Raw genomic sequence first — 21,829 nt, 5'->3', positions numbered from 1 at the left:
TGAATCAAAGGCATTAAGGCCTCTCATTGATGGGAATAGAACCATTACACTTTCTTTCGTCCATTCCCAGGAAAATACTGAGAGGGAGAATGAGTGACCATTTGGGGAGGGACCTCAACCGGATAAGTATACACCCTGAGTCCCTTTCCCTAATGTTGTCAAAACTCCATCCTCTCCCCCATTTGGGAAGCAAGGAGAGAAGATAAAGGAGATGTTGGATTTGTTTCAACAAGTCCACATCAACCTTCCATTATTGGATGCAATCAAGCAGGTTCCAGCTTATGCTAACTTTCTGAAAGACCTGTGCACTTAGAAGCGTAAGCTGAGGAACCAAACTCCCAAAACCATACACCTCACAGAACAGGTAAGTGCAGTTATCACTAACCTACCCCCCAAGCTGAAGGATCCTGGTGCACCACTCATCTCTTATGTCGTTGGAGACCTCTCCATTGACAAAGCATTGTTGGATCTGGGGGCTAGTGTGAATATCTTACCTGGTTCGGTTTTTGAGAAGTTTGGATTAGGAGAGTTGAAGTCCACTGAAGTCATAATTTAGTTAGCTGATCGTTCTTTGAAAAGACCTTGTGGACTTCTTGAGGATGTTCTTGTGAAGGTAGATGATTTATACTTCCCAGTGGAGTTCCTAGTCCTTGACATGGAATCTACCTTAGCCAAACTTCCCCCTATCATACTAGGGCGTCCATTCTTGGCGACCGCCAATGCTTGCATTAACTGTCGGTCAGGCGCCATGGACATATCGTTTGGGAACAAGAAGTTTTGGCTTAACATCTTCAATGCATCCTAAGACCCTACAGAGAAGACGAGTGCTTTGCTCTGGATATGATTGATGAATCTATATCTCAGTACACTTCCCAGATCCTTACTAATGATCCTCTGCAGCTTGTGATGTCCTATGGAGCAGAAGGCTTTGATGAAGAGGCCTATACTGAAGAGGTGAATGCCATGTTAGATCTTAAACTCTCTTCCGGGCAGCCTCCCTGGACCTATAGATATGAGCCTTTGCCACCCTTGGCTATATCCCCTAAGCCCTCTTCTCTAGAGTCCCCTCCACAACTGGAACTCAAGCCTCTGCCCCATACCTTAAGATATGCATTCTTGGGCAAGGAAGAGACTCTGCCGGTTATCATATCCTCTGATCTTGCTGAAAGGTAAGAGTCCCTCCTGTTGGAGTTTTTATCAGCTCACAAAGCCAAAATTGGCTGGTCTTTAGCTGATATGAAGGTTATTAACCCTTCTATTTGTATGCACCGTATCTATTGTGAAGACGGAGCCAAATCCGTGCGAGATCCACAGAGGCGCCTTAACCCTAATATGAGGGAAGTGGTGAAAAATGAAGTGGTAAAGTGGCTTGATGCGGGTATTATATACCCTATTTCGGATAGTCAGTGGGTCAGTCCAACTCAAGTTGTCCCCAAGAAATGCAGAATCACGATCGTCCCTAACGACCAAGGTGACCTTGTCCCAACTCGTACCACTACGGGTTGGCGTGTTTGAATCGACTATAGAAAGTTGAATAAGGTCACGCATAAAGACCACTTCCCGCTGCCCTTTATTGATTAGATTCTAGAAAAATTGGCTGGGCAGAGCTACTACTATTTTCTTGACGGTTATTCGGGATACAACCAAGTCCCCATCTTTCCCGGTGACCAAGAGAAAACCACCTTCACCTGCCCATTTGGTAAATTTGCCTTTAGGAGGATGCTGTTCGGGTTGTGTAATGCTCCGACCACCTTTCAAAGGTGCATGATGGCCATATTTTCTGACATGGTCGGCCATTCGCTTGAGGTTTTCATGGATGACTTCTCCATCTTTGGGTCATCTTTTGATCAATGTCTCCACCGTCTATCTCTTGTTCTTCAGCGATGTGTAGAGCATAACCTTGTTCTGAGTTGGGAGAAGAGCTACTTTATGATTTGTAAGGGTAATGTACTTGGTCATGTAGTGTCTTCTCAGGGCATTGAGGTAGACAAGGCCAAAGTGGATCTGATTGCCAAACTACCCCCTCCCACGACTGTTTAGCAGGTCCGTTCCTTTTTGGGCCATGCTGGGTTTTACAGGCATTTCATCAAGGACTTTAGTCTCATCTCCAGGCCCTTGTGTAATCTCCTTGCCAAGGATGCCCCATTTATCTTTGATAAAAAGTGCCTGACTACTTTTCACACCCTTCGGACTGCATTGTTTGAAGCACCTATTATCCGATCACCAGATTGGTCTCTACCATTTGAGATCATGTGTGACGCCTCTGACTATGCCATGGGTGTTGTACTTGATCAAAGGGTGGATGGGAAGCCATCTGTTATTTACTACGCTAGTAGATCCTTGTCTGATGCTCAGTTGAACTACACTACTACTGAGAAGGAGCTCCTAGCGGCAGTCTTTGCCCTGGATAAATTTCGCTCCTACCTTTTGGGCTCGAAGGAGATAATCTTCTTGGATCATGCAGCCCTTAGGCACCTTCTTTCAAATCATGACACCAAGCCAAGGTTGATCTGGTGGATTCTTCTCCTTCAAGAGTTCGACTTGGAGATTAGGGATAAGAAGGGGTCAGAAAACATTGTAGCAGACCATTTATCCTGGATTCTTCTAGATTCCTCTTCCACATCAGAGTTGGTTCGGGAAACTTTCCCTGATGAGCAGTTGTTTTCCATTTCATTGAAACCAACTCCATGGTACGCAACTATAGTGAACTATCTCATTGTTGGCCAATTACCTCCTGATTGGGATAAAGCAGCTCGAGATAAGTTTCTCTCTATTGTGCAATACTACTACTGGGAGGATCCAGAGCTGTTCCTGTACTGTTCGGACCAGGTCATTCGTCGTTGTGTCCCTGAGAGTGAATTTCAGAGTATATTATCATTTTGCCATACTCTCGCCTGTGGGGGACACTATAGTGGCAAGAAAACTACAGCCAAGGTACTACTGTCTAGTTTCTACCGGCCCACATTATTTTGGGATGCACACACCTTCTGCAAGGCGTGCGTGAGATGCCAACAAGTTGGCAATCTGTCCCGACGTAAGGAGATGCCCCTAAGTCCTATCATAGTGGTTGAGATTTTTTACGTTTGGGGTATCGATTTTATGGGCCCTTTTCCTGCCTCATTCGGTAATGAGTATATTCTTGTGGCAATTGACTATGTTTCGAAATGGGTAGAAGCCAAGGCTATGAAGACTAATGAACACAATGTGGTTATCTCTTTCATTCAGGAGTACATTTTTAGCCGTTTTGGATTTCCCAGGGCCATCATTAGTGATGGTGGCTCTCATTTTCGACATTGGAGGGTGGGGCTTTACTGAAGAAGTACTCTATTACCCACAAAGTGGCCACCCCTTATCATCCCCAGACATCTGGTCAGGTGGGGTATCAAACCGAGAGATAAAACGGATATTGGAGAAGACAGTTAGACCGAACCGTAAGGACTGGTCTACTCGGCTGACTGACGCTTTGCGGGCTTACCAAACTGCATATAAAACTCCTATAGGTATGTCTCCATGCCGATTAGTTTTCGGTAAGGCCTGTCATCTTTGGGTTGAGTTGGAACACCGAGCATATTGGGCCATAAAGATATTTAATTTTGATATGACTCAGGCTGGTTCCACTCATTGTCTCCAACTATTTGAATTGGAGGAGTTGCACAATGATGCCTATGAGAGCTCACGCATCTATAAGGACCGAACTAAGGCGTTTCATGATAAACACATAGTTCGGAAGTCCTTTGTGCCTAATCAGCGTGTTTGGCTCTTTAATTCTAAGTTATGTTTATTCCCAGGGAAATTGAGATCTCGTCGGGATGGGCCTTTTGTGATTGTATCTGTTGCCCCGCATGGTGCTATTGAGATCAGGAATCCGCCGAACGGAAAAACTTTTAAGGTTAACGGTCAAAGACTGAAACCCTATGTTGATGGCCTTGCTGATGGCCAATTAATTGAGTCTTTAGACCTAGTGGATGTGGATTATGATCATGCTTCTGATGGACAACCCTGAGCTTTACTATCGTCTAGCTGAAGACGTAAAACTTAGCGCTCTTGGGAGGCAGTCCACGTTTTCTTTATTTATAGCATTTGTTGTTTTCCTTTTTACATTGTTTGATGTTTTTTTTTTGATTTATTTTGTAGAGCCATCTCCCGTAGTAGAGTTAAATTCGTAATGTGCTGTTATTTCCAGTGATTTCACTCGTTGCCGTACACCCACACCCCAGGTGGTTTCGTTCCTCATCCTTTGTTTCTCATATTTTTCTTTCTCTGTTATTTCTAGTAGTCATTGGGGACAATGCCGTCTAAGTTGGGGAGGGAGGATTTTTGAAAATTTTCTGCATATGACTCTCTGATTCATCTACATTCTTGAAAAATTTTCATGCATTCATTTTTATAATGATACTTTTACTTTGCAGTGCATTTGACTCTAGGTTGTGAGAAAATTAATTCAACACAATGTTAAGTATTGAACCTTTATTTCTTCGACGGTCATTTGTGAGCTTGCTTAATGCTTCTAAACACATAGGTCTGCCCGGTTTGTGACATTTTGAATGTTTAGGCAGACCACTGCTTAATGGTGTTGCATCCTCTTTCTTAAAAAAAAAATTAAAAATTAAAAAATTATAAGAGTTTAGTTCTGGTGCTTCAACTTAGTAACCGGGGCATCTAGGCCACAAGCCCAGAGTCTCGCGTAAAACGGTTGGAGTGACCAGTTAGGTTATTATTACTAGTATTCTTGAATCCAGTTTGGGTTTGTAGCCTTTTTGGTTCGAGTGAGTAAGCCCGAGGCGTGTTTCACACTCAATCCCCTAAAGTCATCTGGCTTGGGAGTGGTTGGCTTAAAGCTCGTTACATGAGCCTTCTAGAAAGCTTAAAAGGCCAGAACATTGCATGGATCTGAGAATCACGTAATAAAAAAATAAAAAAATAAAAAAAAAGAAAGAAAAGAAAAATGTTTTGAGAGAAAAATAGGTGAGCTACATTGATTATGAGGTGTTACACGAGCTAGCATGTGCATTTGTAAAAGGTTTAGATGTCACAATTCATGGTGAACCAGTGGGTTGAAAAAGCAGAAAGTGAGGACTTGATGGCTTAGGAGAAGTCCTCGTTCATTGCTTAGCTCTTGTGTTTCCATGAGCCAAGCATCCTATGAATTGATGTGCAATCGTAAACTGTCATTATCTCTTTGAATGTATCATCTATAGATAGATTGTTTATGAACCAGAGAGTCGAGTCAGTTATTTTCTTTATTCTCTTTCACTCGAGGACAAGCAAAAGGCTAAGTTGGGGAGTGTGAGGGAGTGTGATTGGGTTGTAATCTTAGATGGAAATCACTATTTAGTTACAGTTTGTATTTGAATATTTATGAAGGATTTGATACTATTATGTGATTTCTATGATTGCAGGCCTAGAAGGAGAAAAACATGAATCAGTGATAGAATCAGTCCCTTTGGCCGATTTTGGATGTTTACCAGCTGGGTCAAGGGTTCGCATGTGTGTAAATAGTCATCTTAAGGGCATTATCGTAATTTGACAAAGAAGAAATTTCTCCAGAAAAATTGATATTTGACTCATTGCATCAGAAAAATTAAATGGTTAACATTTAATTCTTGGGTCGAGTCAATTCGATTCAAGAAAGGAGGGATTATGGCCAAAGATGGATTATGGCAAAGTTGGAGAGTGTAAAGAAAAACAAAATAAAAGAAAGAAAGAGAGAAATATTCTCTCACGTAAACCTCTCTCTCTCTCTCTTTCTGGTTTGTTAATTCAAAAACAAACTATTAAATATCTTTTTACCTCTCTCTCTCTCTCTTTATCTTTTTACCCTTTTTTCTAAGTCATCCCATCTCACATGCCTCTCTCTCTCATCCCAATCTCAACGTTGCCCTTCCCTCTCTCTTACTCTGCTAGTGGAACGCAATTCCCTTGGGTTATTTTCAGTTTTATTTTTAATTCAAAATATATCACCTCTCCCCTAAAAGAAGGATACGGATGCAGTTCACAAAGGGGGGAGGAGAATTGAATTGGGAGATTGAACGACCGAGAGCAAATGGGGGTTGACGGTTTTGGGAAGAAGAAGATTGGAAGAGGAAGAAGAAGAGGAGAGGAAGAGCATCTACCATCGCCATTGCTACCATTGCTTCTACTCTCTTGTTACCTCTAATTCTTTTGCTTGTATCCCTAACTTCTCTTTATTTCATTTATGTTAAATGAGTAACTAAACTTGCTGCTGTTTTTGGGAAGATGATACTGTAAGGATGATTTAATTAGTCATTCTCTTTTCTTATTGATTGCTTGGAAAAGACTTAAGCATTTCATTGTGATTTTTGTGTAATCATGTTTACATCTAGTTAGGGTAATTTGTTTCTGTAATTCAATTTAACCTACCAAGCAATAGTATTGAATTGATTCATGTGGTCGTATCGATGATACGGTATATCTGAGTGGATTGTGCGTACTCGAGTTCTTTGAACTTTCGATTCATTGTAGCGATCGGACGACAATTTCGCCAAGATACTTTATACCTAGAAGGGACCCTATTTTCTGTGGTTGTCATGGGGCTTACAGTCGCCATGAGCCGAATATGAGAGAGATTGAATGATGAATCTGAATTAAAGTTGATTCAACCTAAAAGCAGTATTTTCTCACCAACTTCTTATTCGCTTTAATCAGTTGGTAGTGTTAGCTTTAAATTAATTAATTTGTGTTTTTAGTTTTTAGTTTTTTTTTTTTTTTTGATGAATGATTTGCGTTTTTAGTTTCATCTTAGACTTGATTTAATTTCATGCAACTTAGTCTTTGTTCCCTGTAGATTCGATACCCGTACTTTTCACTGTATTAGTGTTTAGTTAGATTTATTTTTGATTGGTTCAACGACTCGATCAATTGTGACCGATTGTTATTTAGCCGCACAATATACTGAATTTATCCAGGAAAAGGTACAAGCTGCTCAGGGTTTTGCCAACCCGGATAACGACCCATTTTCCAACACCTATAACCCGGGATGACAAAATCACCCCAATTTTTCATGGAAAACCCCTCCTAATCCACCCTTTAGGCCACCGTTCAATGCCTAACCTAATGCCTATAGGGGTGGACAACAGCAACCTTACTCTCCACCTCAACATACCCCATCCTTTGAGAGTGAGGTAATGAAGGTACTGAAAGGTATTGAGAAGAAAGTGGGAATCAATGACCAATTATTGCACTCCCACACTCACTCTATCAGCAAGATGGAGACCCAGATTGGTCAACTTGCCGAAGGCTTCAATAAGAGAGAGACTGGCCAACTACCAAGCCAACCTATTGAAAACCCCAATAGTGCTCAAATAGGGAGGGGTAAGGAACAAGTCCAGTCAGTTAGAGTGTTGAGGAATGGTAAGAGGGTGGAAATACATGACCACACCAGTAGAGTCAACCCCAGCCTAGGCAGAAGTTGAATCAAAGGCATTAAGACCTCTCATTGATGGGAATAGAACCATTACACCTTCTTTGATCCATTCCCAGGAAAATACTGAGAAGGAGAATGAGCGACCAGTTGTGGAGGGACCTCAACCGGATAAGTATACACCCCAAGTCCCTTTCCCTGATGCTCTCAAAACTCCATCCTCTCCCCCATTTGGGAAGCAAGGAGAGAAGATGAAGGAGAGGTTGGATTTGTTTCAACAAGTCCACATCAACCTTCCATTATTAGATGCAATCAAGCAGGTTCCAGCTTACGCTAAGTTTTTGAAAGACCTATGCACTCAGAAGCGTAAGCTGAGGAATCAAACTCTCAAAACCATACACCTCACAGAACAGATAAGTGCCGTTATCACTGACCTACCCCCCAAGCTGAAGGATCCTGGTGCACCACTCATCTCTTATGTCATTGGAGACCTCTCCATTGACAAAACATTATTGGATCTGGGGGCTAGTGTGAATATCTTACCTGGTTCGATTTTTGAGAAGTTTGGATTAGGAGAGTTGAAGTCCACTAAAGTCATAATTTAGTTAGCTGATCGTTCTTTGAAAAGACCTCGTGGACTTCTTGAGGATGTTTTTGTGTAGATAGATGATTTATACTTCCCAGTAGAGTTCCTAGTCCTTGACATGGAATCTACCTCAACCAAGCTTTCCCCTATCATACTAGGGTGTCCATTCTTGGCGATCGCTAATGCTTGCATTAACTGTCGGTCAGGCGCCATGGACATATCGTTTGGAAACGAGAAGTTTTGGCTAAACATCTTCAATGCATCCCTAGGACCTACAGAGAAGATGAGTGCTTTGCTCTGGATATGATTGATGAAGTTGTATCTCAGTACACTTCCCAGTTCCTTACTAATGATCCTCTGTAGCTTGTGATGTCCCATGGAGCAGAAGGCTTTGATGAAGAGGCCTATACTGAAGAGGTGAATGCCATGTTAGATCTTAAACCCTTTTCCGTGCAACCTCCCCGGACCTATAGATATGAGCCTCTGCCACCCTTGGCTACATCCCCGAAGCCCTCTTCTCTGGAGTCCGCTCCACGAATGGAACTCAAGCCTTTGCCCCATTCCTTAAAATATGCATTCTTGGGCAAGGAAGAGACTCTGCCGGTTATCATATCCTTTGATCTTACTGAAGGGCAAGAGTCCCTCCTATTGGAGTTTTTATCAGCTCACAAAGCCGTAATTGGCTGGTCTTGAACTGATCTGAAGGGTATTAACCCTCTGTTTATATGCACCATATCTATTGTGAAGACGGAGCCAAATCCGTGCGAGATCCACAGAGGTGCCTTAACCCTAATATGAGGGAAGTAGAGAAAAATGAAGTAGTAAAGTAGCTTGACGCAGGTATTATATACCCTATTTCGGATAGTCAGTGGGTCAGTCCAACTCAAGTTGTCCCCAAGAAATCCAGAATCACAGTCGTCCCTAACGACCAAGGTGACCTTGTCCCAACTCATACCACTACGGGTTGGCGTGTTTGTATCAACTATAAAAAGTTGAATAAGATCACACGTAAAGACCACTTCCCGCTGCCCTTTATTGATCAGATTCTAGAAAAGTTGGTTGGGCAGAGCTACTACTGTTTTCTTGACGGTTATTTGGGATACAACCAGGTTCCCATCTTTCCCGGTGACCAAGAGAAAACCACCTTCACCTGTCCATTTGGTACATTTTCCTTTAGGAGGATGCCGTTCGGGTTGTGTAATGCTCCAGCCACCTTTCAAAGGTGCATGATGGCCATATTTTCTGACATGGTTGGCTATTCGCTTGAGGTTTTCATGGATGGCTTCTCCATCTTTGGGTCATTTTTTGATCAATGTCTCCACCGTCTATCTCTTGTTCTTTAGCGATGTGTGGAGCATAACCTTGTTCTGAGTTGGGAGAAGAGCCACTTTATGGTTCGTAAGGGTAATGTACTTGGTCACGTAGTGTCTTCTCAGGGCATTGAGGTAGACAAGGCCAAAGTGGATCTGATTGTCAAACTACCCCCTCCCACGACAGTGAAGCAGGTCCGTTCCTTTTTGGGCCATGTTGGGTTTTACAAGCATTTTATCAAGGACTTTAGTCTCATCTCCAGGCCCTTGTGCAATCTCCTCACCAAGGATGCTGAAGAGCACACTTATGTGTGAAATCTTAGGACATAAAGCATACATTTTACCACATTGGACAGAGTTACTCGGTGCTTTCTTGTGCTTTTCAGGTTTTAGGTGAATTCTTGTGAAAATGGAGGAGAAGATGCTAAGGAAATGTTTTTAAGCTGTTTAGAGGTGTTAATGGCTTGGATGCGTAGCCCATCGAGTTAGCTTCGTAACGGTTCAAACGGCACATGATTCCTAGTTGAAACGAAGAAGTTATGGCTGTTTCCGTAACGAAGCACGAAAATGGTCTGCAGGGGTTTATTTATAATTATTGATAGTCGGCCAAAGACAAAGTGAAGCAAAAGTTCGGATTCCAGGAGCCTTAACGCAATAACCAGAAGTTATATTTCCTGTACCAAAAAGATTCTATTTGGAGGGCTCTGGATAGTCCAACTTTAACTTGAGATATCTTTGGCTCCCAAACTCCAAATTGGACAAAATTTGGGCATATTTTGGGTGATTTTTAGCAAGGAACACAATGGTGAGGCCTATATAAGCACCCCATGCTCTACGTTTTCTGAAGGACAGAATGGGTATTTTATTTATTCTTGAAGGAATCCTAGTCATCACCCTTACTCTCTCTCTCTCTCTCCTCCAACTTCTCAAGGGCACTCCTGGAATTCTACTTGGGATAGATTTATTTTGAAAGATATTTTCTCACCTATGAAAAGTTGAAAAGTCAAAGATGCTTTGATTTTATTGCTTGGAGAAGATATCTACAAAGAAAAGGAAGCACTTGTTATAATTGGAAGTTTACTTTTCTAGAAATAGAAGTTCTATGTAAACAATTTTCTCTTCTTCTTCTTTCTATTTTTTTTTCTTTTTTTCTTAGGATTCAAGGCATTGTAAAAGAGGAAGGAGAAGAGAATATTCTCTTTTCTTAGGGAATATTTCTCCTACACTTCCCTCTTCTCTCTTCTCTTCTCTTCCCCCTATAAATACCCCTTGCCTTTTGTGTTGTAAGAATTTAGTTTTTTTAGTTCAGTTTTTAGTTAGTTTCTAGTTCAATTTTAATTCAGTTTTTTAGTGTAATTTTTATTTCATTCACTTAGTGAAATTTTCTCTTATTTTCCTATTTTTTGGCTTAAGTTCTTAGTTTTGATTTCAAGTTCTTAGTTTTGATTTCATAAGTCTAGTTTAATGGTTGTAATAGTTTTAGTTTAAAGCTTCCTAGTCTAAGTTCCTATGTTGATGACAAGACATGGAGGTTTAGAAGAGGAAGCCATTGTGAGTTTATTCAAGTATTCAAGCACATCAAGGTATCTCATTCTCTAAACCCTTAATCTCATTTTTCCTTTCCTCCATCTATCTTCTTCTTCTTCTCCCTCTATTTCTTTTATTTTTTTTATATGGTTGTGGTATGTGGATACACTTTTATTCCCTTGTTTCTTTTTATGTGATTATGAAGTGTGGTTGCGTTTTTGTTATTCCTTTCAATTCGCTTTAGTTTGATAGGTTAGATGCTCATGTGTTAGGATGCCAATTTAATCCCTTAATTTTGTTAGATGCTTATGAGTTAGGATGCATTAATTTTCATTAGTTTAATTAGTTTAATTTAATACTTTAATTTGGTTCACTTTGCATTACTTTTAAGTTAATTAAATAGAGTGGCGTATATCTCCTCGTGTTCGACCCATAGCTACGATTGACCCGTACGCTTGCGGTATTATTTTAACTTAAACAGATGCCCCATTTATCTTTGAGATAAGTTTCTCTCTACTGTGCGATACTACTACTGGGAGGATCCAGAGCTGTTCCAGTACTGTTCAGACTAGGTCGTTCGTCGTTGTGTCCCTGAGAGTGAGTTTCAGAGTATATTATCGTTTTGCCATACTCTCGCCTGTGGGGGACACTATAGTGGCAAGAAAACTACAGCCAAGGTACTGCAGTCTAGTTTCTACTGGCCCACATTATTTCGGGATGCACACACCTTCTGCAAGGTGTGTGTGAGATGCCAACAAGTTGGCAATTTGTCCCGACGTAATGAGATGCCCCTAAGTCCTATCATAGTGGTTGAGATTTTTGACGTTTGGGGTATCGATTTTATGGGCCCTTTTCCTACCTCATTCGGTAATGAGTATATTCTTGTGGCAGTTGACTATGTTTCGAAATAGGTAGAAGCCAAGGCTATGAAGACTAATGACCACAATATGGTTATCTCTTTCATTCAGGAGTACATTTTTAGCCATTTTGGATTTCCCAGGGCCATCATTAGTGATGGTGGCTCTCATTTTCGACATTGGAGGGTAGGGGCTTTACTGAAGAAGTACTCTATTAACCACAAAGTGGCCACCCCTTATCATCCCCAGACATCTGGTCAGGTGGGGTATCGAACCGAGAGATAAAACGGATATTGGAGAAGACAGTTAGACCGGACCGTAAGGACTGGTCTACTCGGCTGACTGATGCTTTGTGGGTTTACCAAACTGCATATAAAACTCCTATAGGTATGTCTATATACCGATTAGTTTTCGGTAAGGCCTGTCATCTTCCAATTGAGTTGGAACACCGAGCATATTGGGTCATAAAGACATTTAATTTTGATATGACTCAGACTGGTTCCACTCGTCATCTCCAACTATCTGAATTGGAGGAGTTGCCCAATGATACCTATGAGAGCTCACGCATCTATAAGAACCGAACTAAGGTGTTTCATGATAAACACATAGTTTGGAAGTCCTTTGTGCCTAATCAGCGTGTTTGGCTCTTTAATTCTAAGTTGCATTTATTCCTAGGGAAATTGAGATCTCGGTGGGATGGGCCTTTTGTGGTTGTATCTGTTGCCCCGCATGGTGCTATTGAGATTAGGAATCCGCAGAACGGGAAAGCTTTTAAGGTTAATGGTCAAAGACTGAAACCCTATGTTGATGGCCTTGCTGATGGCCAATTAATTGAGTCTTTAGGACCTAGTGGATGTGGATTATGATCATGCTTGTGATGGGCTACCCTGAGCTTTACTGTCGTCTGGCTGAAGACGTAAAACTTAGCGCTCTTGGGAGGCAGTCCACGTTTTCTTTATTTACAGCATTTGTTGTTTTCCTTTTTACATTGTTTGGTGTTTTTTTTTTTTTTTTTTGATTTATTTTGTAGAGCCATTTCCCGTAGTAGAGTTAAATTCTCAATGTGCTGTTATTTTCAGTGATTTCACTCGTTGCCGTACACCCACACCCCAGGTGGTTTCGTTCCTCATCCTTTGTTTCTCATATTTTTCTTTATCTGTTATTTTTAGTAGTCATTGGAGACACTGCCGTCTAAGTTGGGGAGGGAGGATTTTGGAAATTTTTCTGCATATGACTCTCTGATTCATCTACATTCTTGAAAATTTTCATGCATTCATTTTTATAATGATACTTTTACTTTGCAGTGCATTTGAGTCTAGGTTGTGAGAAAATTAATTCAACATAATGTTAAGTATTGAACCTTTATTTCTCCGACGGTCATTTGTGAGCTTGCTTAATGCTTCTAAACACATAGGTCTACCCGGTTTGTGACATTTTGAATGTTTAGGCAGACCACTGCTTAATGGTGTCGCATCTGCTTAATGGTGTTGCATCCTCTTTCTTAAAAAAAAATTAAAAAATTAAAAATTAAAAAATTATGAGAGTTTAGTTCTGTTGCTTCAACTTAGTAACCGGGGCATCTAGGCCACAAGCCCGGAGTCTCGCGTAAAACGGTTGGAGTGACCAGTTAGGTTATTATTATTAGTATTCTTGAATCCAGTTTGGGCTTGTAGCCTTTTTGGTTCGAGTGAGTAAGTCCGAGGAGTGTTTCACACTCAATCCCCTAAAGTCATCTGGCTTGGGAGTGGTTGGCTTAAAGCTCGTTACATGAGCCTTCTAGAAAGCTTAAAAGGCCAGAACATTGCATGGATCTGAGAATCACGTAATAAAAAAATAAAAAATAAAAAAAAGAAAGAACGAAAGAAAGAAAAGAAAAATGTTTTGAGAGAAAAATAAGTGAGCTACATTGATTATGAGGTGTTACACGAGCTAGCATGTGCATTTGTAAAAGGTTTAGATGTCACAATTCATGGTGAACCAGTGGGTTGAAAAAGCAGAAAGTGAGCACTTGATGGCTTAGGAGAAGTCCTCGTTCATTGCTTAGCTCTTGTGTTTCCATAAGCCAAGCATCCTATGAGTTGATGTGCAATCGTAAACTGTAATTATCTCTTTGAATGTATCATCTATAGATAAATTGTTTATGAATCAGAGAGTCGAGTCAGTTATTTTCTTTATTCTCTTTTACTCAAGGACGAGCAAAAGGCTAAGTTGGGGAGTGTGATTGGGCTGTAATCTTAGATAGAAATCACTATTTATTTATGGTTTGTGTTTGAATATTTATGAAGGATTTGATACTATTATGTGATTTCTATGATTGCAGGCCTGGAAGGAGAAAAGCATGAATCAGTGATAGAATCAGTCCCTTTAGCCAATTTTGGATGTTTACCAGCTGGGTCAAGGGTTCGCATGTGAGCAAATAGTCATCTCAAGGGCATTATCGTAATTTGACAAAGAGAAAATTTCTCAAGAAAAATCGATATTAGACTCATTGCATCAGAAAAATTAAATGGTTAACATTTAATTCTTGAGTCGAGTCAATTCGATTCAAGGAAAGAGGAATTATGGCCAAAGATGGATTATGGCAAAGTTGGAGAGTGTAAAGAAAAACAAAATAAAAGAAAGAAAGAGAGAAATATTCTCTAACGTAAACCTCTCTCTCCCTCTCTTTCTAGTTTGTTAATTCAAAAATAAACTATTAAATATCTTTTTACCTCTCTCTCTCTTTCTATCTTTTTACCCATTTTTCTAAGTCATCCCATCTCACATGCCTCTCTCTCCCATCCCCATCTCAACGTTGTCTTTCCCTCTCTCTTACTCTCCTAGTGGAACGCAATTCCCTTGGGTTATTTTCAGTTTTATTTTTAATTCAAAATATATCACCTCTCCCCTAAAAGAAGGATACGGATGGAGTTCACAAAGGGGGGAGGAGAATTGAATTTGGAGAGTGAACGACCGAGAGCAAAAGGGGGTTGACGGTTTTGGGAAGAAGAAGATTGGAAGAGGAAGAGCATCTACCATCGCCATTGCTACCATTGCTTCTACTCTCTTGTTCCCTTTAATTCTTTGGCTTGTATCCCTAACTTCTCTTTATTTCATTTATGTTAAATGAGTAACTAAACTTGCTGCTGTTTTTTGGGAAGATGATACTGTAAGGATGATTTAATTAGTCATTCTCTTTTCTTATTGATTGCTTGGAAAAGACTTAGGCATTTTGTTGTGATTTTTGTGTTATCGTGTTTACATCTAGTTGGGGTAATTTGTTTCTGTGATTCAATTTAACCTACCAAACAATAGTATTGAATTGATTCCTGTGGTCGTATCGATGATACGGTGGTATACCTGAGTGGATTGTGCGTACCCGAGTTCTTTGAACTTTCGATTCATTGTAGCGATCAGACGACAATTTTGCCAAGATACTTTATACCTAGAAGGGACCCTATTTTCTGTGGTTGTCATGGGACTTACAGTCGCCATGAGCCGAATATGAGAGAGATTGAATGATGAATCTGAATTAAAGTTGATTCAACCTAAAAGCAGTATTTTCTCACCATCCTCTATTCGCTTTAATCAGTTGGTAGTGTTAGCTTTAAATTAATTAATTTGCGTTTTTAGTTTCATCTTAGACTTGATTTAATTTCATGCAACTTAGACTTTGTTCCCCGTAGATTTGATACCCGTACTTTCCTCTGTATTAGTGTTTAGTTAGATTTATTTTTGATTGGTTCAACGACTCGATCAAATGTGACCGATTGTTATTTAGCAGCATAATATCCTGAATTTATCCAGGAAAAGGTACAAGCTGCTTAGGGTTTTGCCAACCCGGGTAACGACCCATTTTCCAACACCTATAACCCAGGATGGCAAAATCACCCCAATTTTTTTTGAAAAACCCCTCCTAATCCACCCTTTAGGCCACCGTTCAATGCCTAACCTAATGCCTATAGGGGTGGACAACAGCAACCTTACTCTCCACCTCAACATACCCCATCCTTTGAGAGTGAAATAATGAAGGTGCTGAAAGGCATTGAGAAGAAAGTGGGAATCAATGACCAATTATTGCACTCCCACACTCACTCTATCAGCAAGCTGGAGACCCAGATTGGTCAACTTGCCGAAGCCTTCAATAAGAGAGAGACTGGCCAACTACCAAGCCAACCTATTGGAAACCCCAATAATGCTCAAATAGGGAAGGGTAAGGAACAAGTCAAGTCGGTTAGAGTGTTGAGGAATGGTAAGACGGTGGAAATACATGACCACATTAGCAGAGTCAACCCCAGCCCAAGCAGAAGTTGAATCAAAGGCATTGAGGCCTCTCATTGATGGGAATAGAACCATTACACCTTCTTTGATCCATTCCTAGGAAAATACTGAGAAGGAGAATGAGCGACCAGTTGGGGAGGGACCTCAATCGGATAAGTATACACCCCAAGTCCCTTTCCCTGATGCTCTCAAAACTCCGTCCTCTCCCCCATTTGGGAAGCAAGGAGAGAAGATGAAGGAGATGTTGGATTTGTTTCAACAAGTCCACATCAACCTTCCATTATTGGATGCAATCAAGCAGGTTCCAGCTTACGCTAAGTTTCTGAAAGACCTATGCACTCAGAAGCGTAAGCTGAGGAATCAAACTCCCAAAACCATACACCTCACAGAACAGGTAAGTGCAGTTATCACTGACCTACCCCCCAAGCTGAAGGATCCTGGTGCACCACTCATCTCTTATGTCATTGGAGACCTCTCCATTGACAAAACATTGTTGGATCTGGGGGCTAGTGTGAATATCTTACCTGGTTCGATTTTTGAGAAGTTTGGATTAGGAGAATTGAAGTCCACTAAAGTCATAATTTAGTTAGCTGATCGATCTTTTAAAAGACCTCGTGGACTTCTTGAGGATGTTTTTGTGAAGATAGATGATTTATACTTCCCAGTGGAGTTCCTAGTCCTTGACATGGAATCTACCTCAGCCAAGCTTTCCCCTATCATACTAGGGCGTCCATTCTTGGCGACCGCTAATGCTTGCATTAACTGTCGGTCAGGCACCATGGACATATCGTTTGGGAACGAGAAGTTTCGGCTAAACATCTTCAATGCATCCCTAGGACCTACAGAGAAGACGAGTGCTTTGCTCTGGATATGATTGATGAAGCTGTATCTCAGTACACTTCCCAGATCCTTACTAATGATCCTCTGCAGCTTGTGATGTCCTATGGAGCAGAAGGCTTTGATGAAGAGGCCTATACTGAAGAGGTGAACGCCATGTTAAATCTTAAACCCTCTTCCGGGCAGCCTCCCTGGACCTATAGATATGAGCCTCTGCCACCCTTGGCTACATCGCCTAAGCCCTCTGCTTTGGAGTCCCCTCCACAACTGGAACTCAAGCCTCTGCCCCATTCCTTAAAATATGCATTCTTGGGCAAGGAAGAGACTCTGCCGGTTATCATGTCCTCTGATCTTACTGAAAGGCAAGAGTCCCTCCTGTTGGAGTTTTTATCAGCTCACAAAGCCGCAATTGGCTGGTCTTTAGCTGATCTGAAGGGTATTAACCCTTCTGTTTGTATGCACCGTATCTATTGTGAAGACGGAGCCAAATCCGTGCGAGATCCACAGAGGCGCCTTAACCCTAATATGAGGGAAGTGGTGAAAAATGAAGTAGTAAAGTGGCTTGACGCGGGTATTATATATCCTATTTCGGATAGTCAGTGGGTCAATCCAACTCAAGTTGTCCCCAAGAAATCTGGAATCACAGTCGTCCCTAACGACCAAGGTGACCTTGTCCCAACTCATACCACTACGGGTTGGCATGTTTGTATCGACTACAAAAAGTTGAATAAGGTCACGCGTAAAGATCACTTTCCGCTGCCCTTTATTGATCAGATTCTAGAAAAATAGGCTGGGCAGAGCTACTACTATTTTCTTGACGGTTATTTGGGATACAACCAAGTTCCCATCTTTCCCGGTGACCAAGAGAAAACCACCTTCGCTTGTCCATTTGGTACATTTTCCTTTAGGAGGATGCCGTTCGGGTTATGTAATGCTCCGACCACCTTTCAAAGGTGCATGATGGCCATATTTTCTGACATGGTTGGCCATTCGCTTGAGGTTTTCATGGATGACTTCTCCATCTTTGGGTCATCTTTTGATCAATGTCTCCACCATCTATCTCTTATTCTTCAGCGATGTGTGGAGCATAACCTTGTTTTGAGTTGGGAGAAGAGCCACTTTATGGTTCGTAAGGGTAATGTACTTGGTCACGTAGTGTCTTCTCAGGGCATTGAGGTAGACAAGGCCAAAGTGGATCTGATTGTCAAATTACCCCCTCCCACGACAGTTAAGCAGGTCCATTCCTTTTTGGGCCATGCCGGGTTTTACAGGCATTTCATCAAAGACTTTAGTCTCATCTCCAGGCCCTTGTGCAATCTCCTCACCAAGGATGCCCCATTTATCTTTGATGAAAAGTGCTTGACTGCTTTTCACACCCTTCGGACTGCATTGTCTGAAGCACCTATTATTCGGTCACCAGACTGGTCTCTACCATTTGAGATCATGTGTGACGCCTCTAACTATGCCATGGGTGCTATATTTGGTCAAAGGGTGGATGGGAAGCCATCTGTTATTTACTATGCTAGTAGATCCATGTCTAATGCTAAGTTGAACTACACCACTACTGAGAAGGAGCTCCTAGCGGTGGTCTTTGCCCTGGATAAATTTTGCTCCTATCTTTTGGGCTTGAAGGTGATAGTCTTCTTGGATCATGCAGCCCTTAGGCACCTTCTTTCAAATCATGACACCAAGCCAAGGTTGATCCGGTGGATTCTTCTCCTTCAGGAGTTCAACTTGGAGATTAGGGATAAGAAGGGGTCAGAAAATGTTGTAGCAGACCACTTATCCCGGATTCTTCTAGATTCCTCTTCCACATTGGAGTTGGTTCGGGAAACTTTCCCTGATGAGCAGTTGTTTTCCATTTTGTCGAAACTGACTCCATGGTACACAACTATAGTGAACTATCTTGCTGTTGGCCAATTACCTCCTAATTGGGATAAAGCAGCTTGAGATAAGTTTCTCTCTACTGTGCGATACTACTACTGGGAGGATCCAGAGTTGTTTCGATACTGTTCGGACCAGGTCGTTCATCGTTGTGTCCCTGAGAGTGCGTTTCAGAGTATATTATCATTTTGCCATACTCTCACCTGTGGGGGACACTATAGTGGCAAGAAAACTACAGCCAAGGTACTGCAGTCTAGTTTCTACTGGCCCACATTATTTCGGGATGCACACACCTTCTGCAAGGCGTGTGTGAGATGCCAACAAGTTGGCAATTTGTCCCGATGTAATGAGATGCCCCTAAGTCCTATCATAGTGGTTGAGATTTTCGACGTTTGGGGTATCGATTTTATGGGCCCTTTTCCTGCCTCATTCGGTAATGAGTATATTCTTGTGGTAGTTGACTATGTTTCGAAATGGGTAGAAGCCAAGGCTATGAAGACTAATGACCACAATGTGGTTATCTCTTTCATTCAGGAGTACATTTTTAGCCGTTTTGGATTTCCCAGGGCCATCATTAGTGATGGTGGCTCTCATTTTTGACATTGGAGTGTAGGGGCTTTACTGAAGAAGTACTCTATTAACCACAAAGTGGCCATCCCTTATCATCCCCAGACATCTGGTCAGGTGGGGTATCGAATCGAGAGATAAAACGGATATTGGAGAAGACAGTTAGACCGGACCGTAAGGACTGGTCTACTCGGGTGACTGATGCTTTGTGGGCTTACCAAACTGCATATAAAAGTCCTATAGGTATGTCTCTATACCGATTAGTTTTCGGTAAGGCCTGTCATCTTCCGATTGAGTTGGAACACCGAGCATATTGGGCCATAAAGATATTTAATTTTGATATGACTCAGGCTGGTTCCACTCGTCGTCTCCAACTATCTGAATTGGAGGAGTTGCACAATGATGCCTATAAAAGCTCACACATCTATAAGGACCGAACTAAGGCGTTTCATGATAAACACATAGTTCGGAAGTCCTTTGTGCCTAATCAGCGTGTTTGGCTCTTTAATTCTAAGTTGTGTTTATTCTCAAGGAAATTGAGATCTCGGTGGGATGGGCCTTTTGTGGTTGTATCTGTTGCCCTGCATGGTGCTATTAAGATCAGGAATCCGTAGAACGGGAAAACTTTTGAGGTTAACGGTCAAAGACTGAGACCCTATGTTGATGGCCAATTAATTGAGTCTTTAGATATAGTGGATGTGGATTATGATCATGCTTCTGATGGACTACCTTGAGCTTTACTGTCGTCTGGCTGAAGACGTAAAACTTAGCGCTCTTGGGAGGCAGTCCACGTTTTCTTTATTTACAGCATTTGTTGTTTTCCTTTTTACTTTGTTTGGTGTTTTTTATTTATTTATTTTGTAGAGCCATTTCCCATAGTAGAGTTAAATTCTCAATGTGCTGTTATTTCCAGTGATTTCACTCGTTGCCGTACACCCACACCCCAGGTGGTTTCGTTCCTCATCCTTTGTTTCTCATATTTTTCTTTATCTGTTATTTTTAGTAGTCATTGGGGACAATGCCGTCTAAGTTGGGGAGGGAGGATTTTGGAAAATTTTCTGCATATGACTCTCTGATTCATCTACATTCTTGAAAAATTTTCATGCATTCATTTTTATAATGATACTTTTACTTTGCAGTGCATTTGACTCTAGGTTGTGAGAAAATTAATTTAACACAATGTTAAGTATTGAACCTTTATTTCTCCGACGGTCATTTGTGAGCTTGCTTAATGCTTCTAAACACATAGGTCTACCCAGTTTGTGACATTTTGAATGTTTAGGCAGACCACTGCTTAATGGTGTTGCATCATCCTTCTTAAAAAAAAAAATTAAAAAATTATGAGAGTTTAGTTCTGTTGCTTCAACTTAGTAACCGGGGCATCTAGGCCACAAGCCCAGAGTCTCGCATAAAACGGTTGGAGTGACCAGTTAGGTTATTATTACTAGTATTCTTGAATCCAGTTTGGGCTTGTAGCCTTTTTGGTTCAAGTGAGTAAGCCCGAGGAGTGTTTCACACTCAATCCCCTAAAGTCATCTGGCTTGGGAGTGGTTGGCTTAAAGCTCGTTACATGAGCCTTCTAGAAAGCTTAAAAGGCCAGAACATTGCATGGATATGAGAATCACGTAATAAAAAATAAAAAAAAAGAAAAGAAAGAAAGAAAGAAAAGAAAAAATGTTTTGAGAGAAAAATAAGTGAATTACATTGATTATGAGGTGTTACACGAGCTAGTATGTGCATTTGTAAAAGGTTTAGATGTCACAATTCATGGTGAACCAGTGGGTTGAAAAAGCAGAAAGTGAGCACTTGATGGCTTAGGAGAAGTCCTCGTTCATTGCTTAGCTCTTGTGTTTCCATGAGCCAAGCATCCTATGAGTTGATGTGCAATCGTAAACTGTCATTATCTCTTTGAATGTATCATCTATAGATAGATTGTTTATGAACCAGAGAGTCGAGTCAGTTATTTTTTTTATTCTCTTTCACTCGAGGACGAGCAAAAGGCTAAGTTGGGGAGTGTGATTGGGCTGTAATTTTAGATAGAAATCACTATTTATTTACGGTTTATATTTAAATATTTATGAAGGATTTGATACTATTATGTGATTTCTATGATTGCAGGCCTGGAAGGAAAAAAATATGAATCAGTGATAGAATCAGTCCCTTCAGTCGATTTTGGATGTTTACCAGCTGGGTCAAGGGTTCGCATGTGTGCAAATAGTCATCTTAAGGGCATTATCGTAATTTGACAAAGAGGAAATTTTTCAAGAAAAATTGATATTGGACTCATTGCATCAGAAAAATTAAATGGTTAACATTTAATTCTTGGGTCGAGTCAATTCGATTCAAGGAAGGAAGGATTATGGCCAAATATGGACTATGGCAAAGTTGGAGAATGTAAAGAAAAACAAAATAAAAGAAAGAAAGAAAGAAATATTCTCTCATGTAAACCTCTCTCTCTCTCTCTCTCTCTCTCTTTCTGTTAATTCAAAAACAAACTATTAAATATATTTTTACCTCTCTCTCTCTCTTTTTATCCTTTTATCCGTTTTCTAAGTCATCCCATCTCACATGCCTCTCTCTCCCATCCCCATCTCACACGTTGTCTTTCCTTCTCTCTTAC

The 21,829-nt window shown here is 41.0% G+C and overlaps 1 pseudogene; it reads left to right on the top strand.

The window, feature by feature from the left end:
- The first annotated feature begins 840 nt into the window (after nucleotides 1-840).
- LOC122655149 lies at nucleotides 841-18,708 on the top strand (annotated as a pseudogene).
- Nucleotides 18,709-21,829: the final 3,121 nt, after the last annotated feature.

This window comes from Telopea speciosissima, chromosome 3, assembly GCF_018873765.1.
Source record: "Telopea speciosissima isolate NSW1024214 ecotype Mountain lineage chromosome 3, Tspe_v1, whole genome shotgun sequence".
Lineage (NCBI taxonomy): Eukaryota > Viridiplantae > Streptophyta > Magnoliopsida > Proteales > Proteaceae > Telopea > Telopea speciosissima.
Note: the sequence above shows the minus strand (reverse complement) of the source record. Positions and strands in the feature narration are given on the sequence as shown.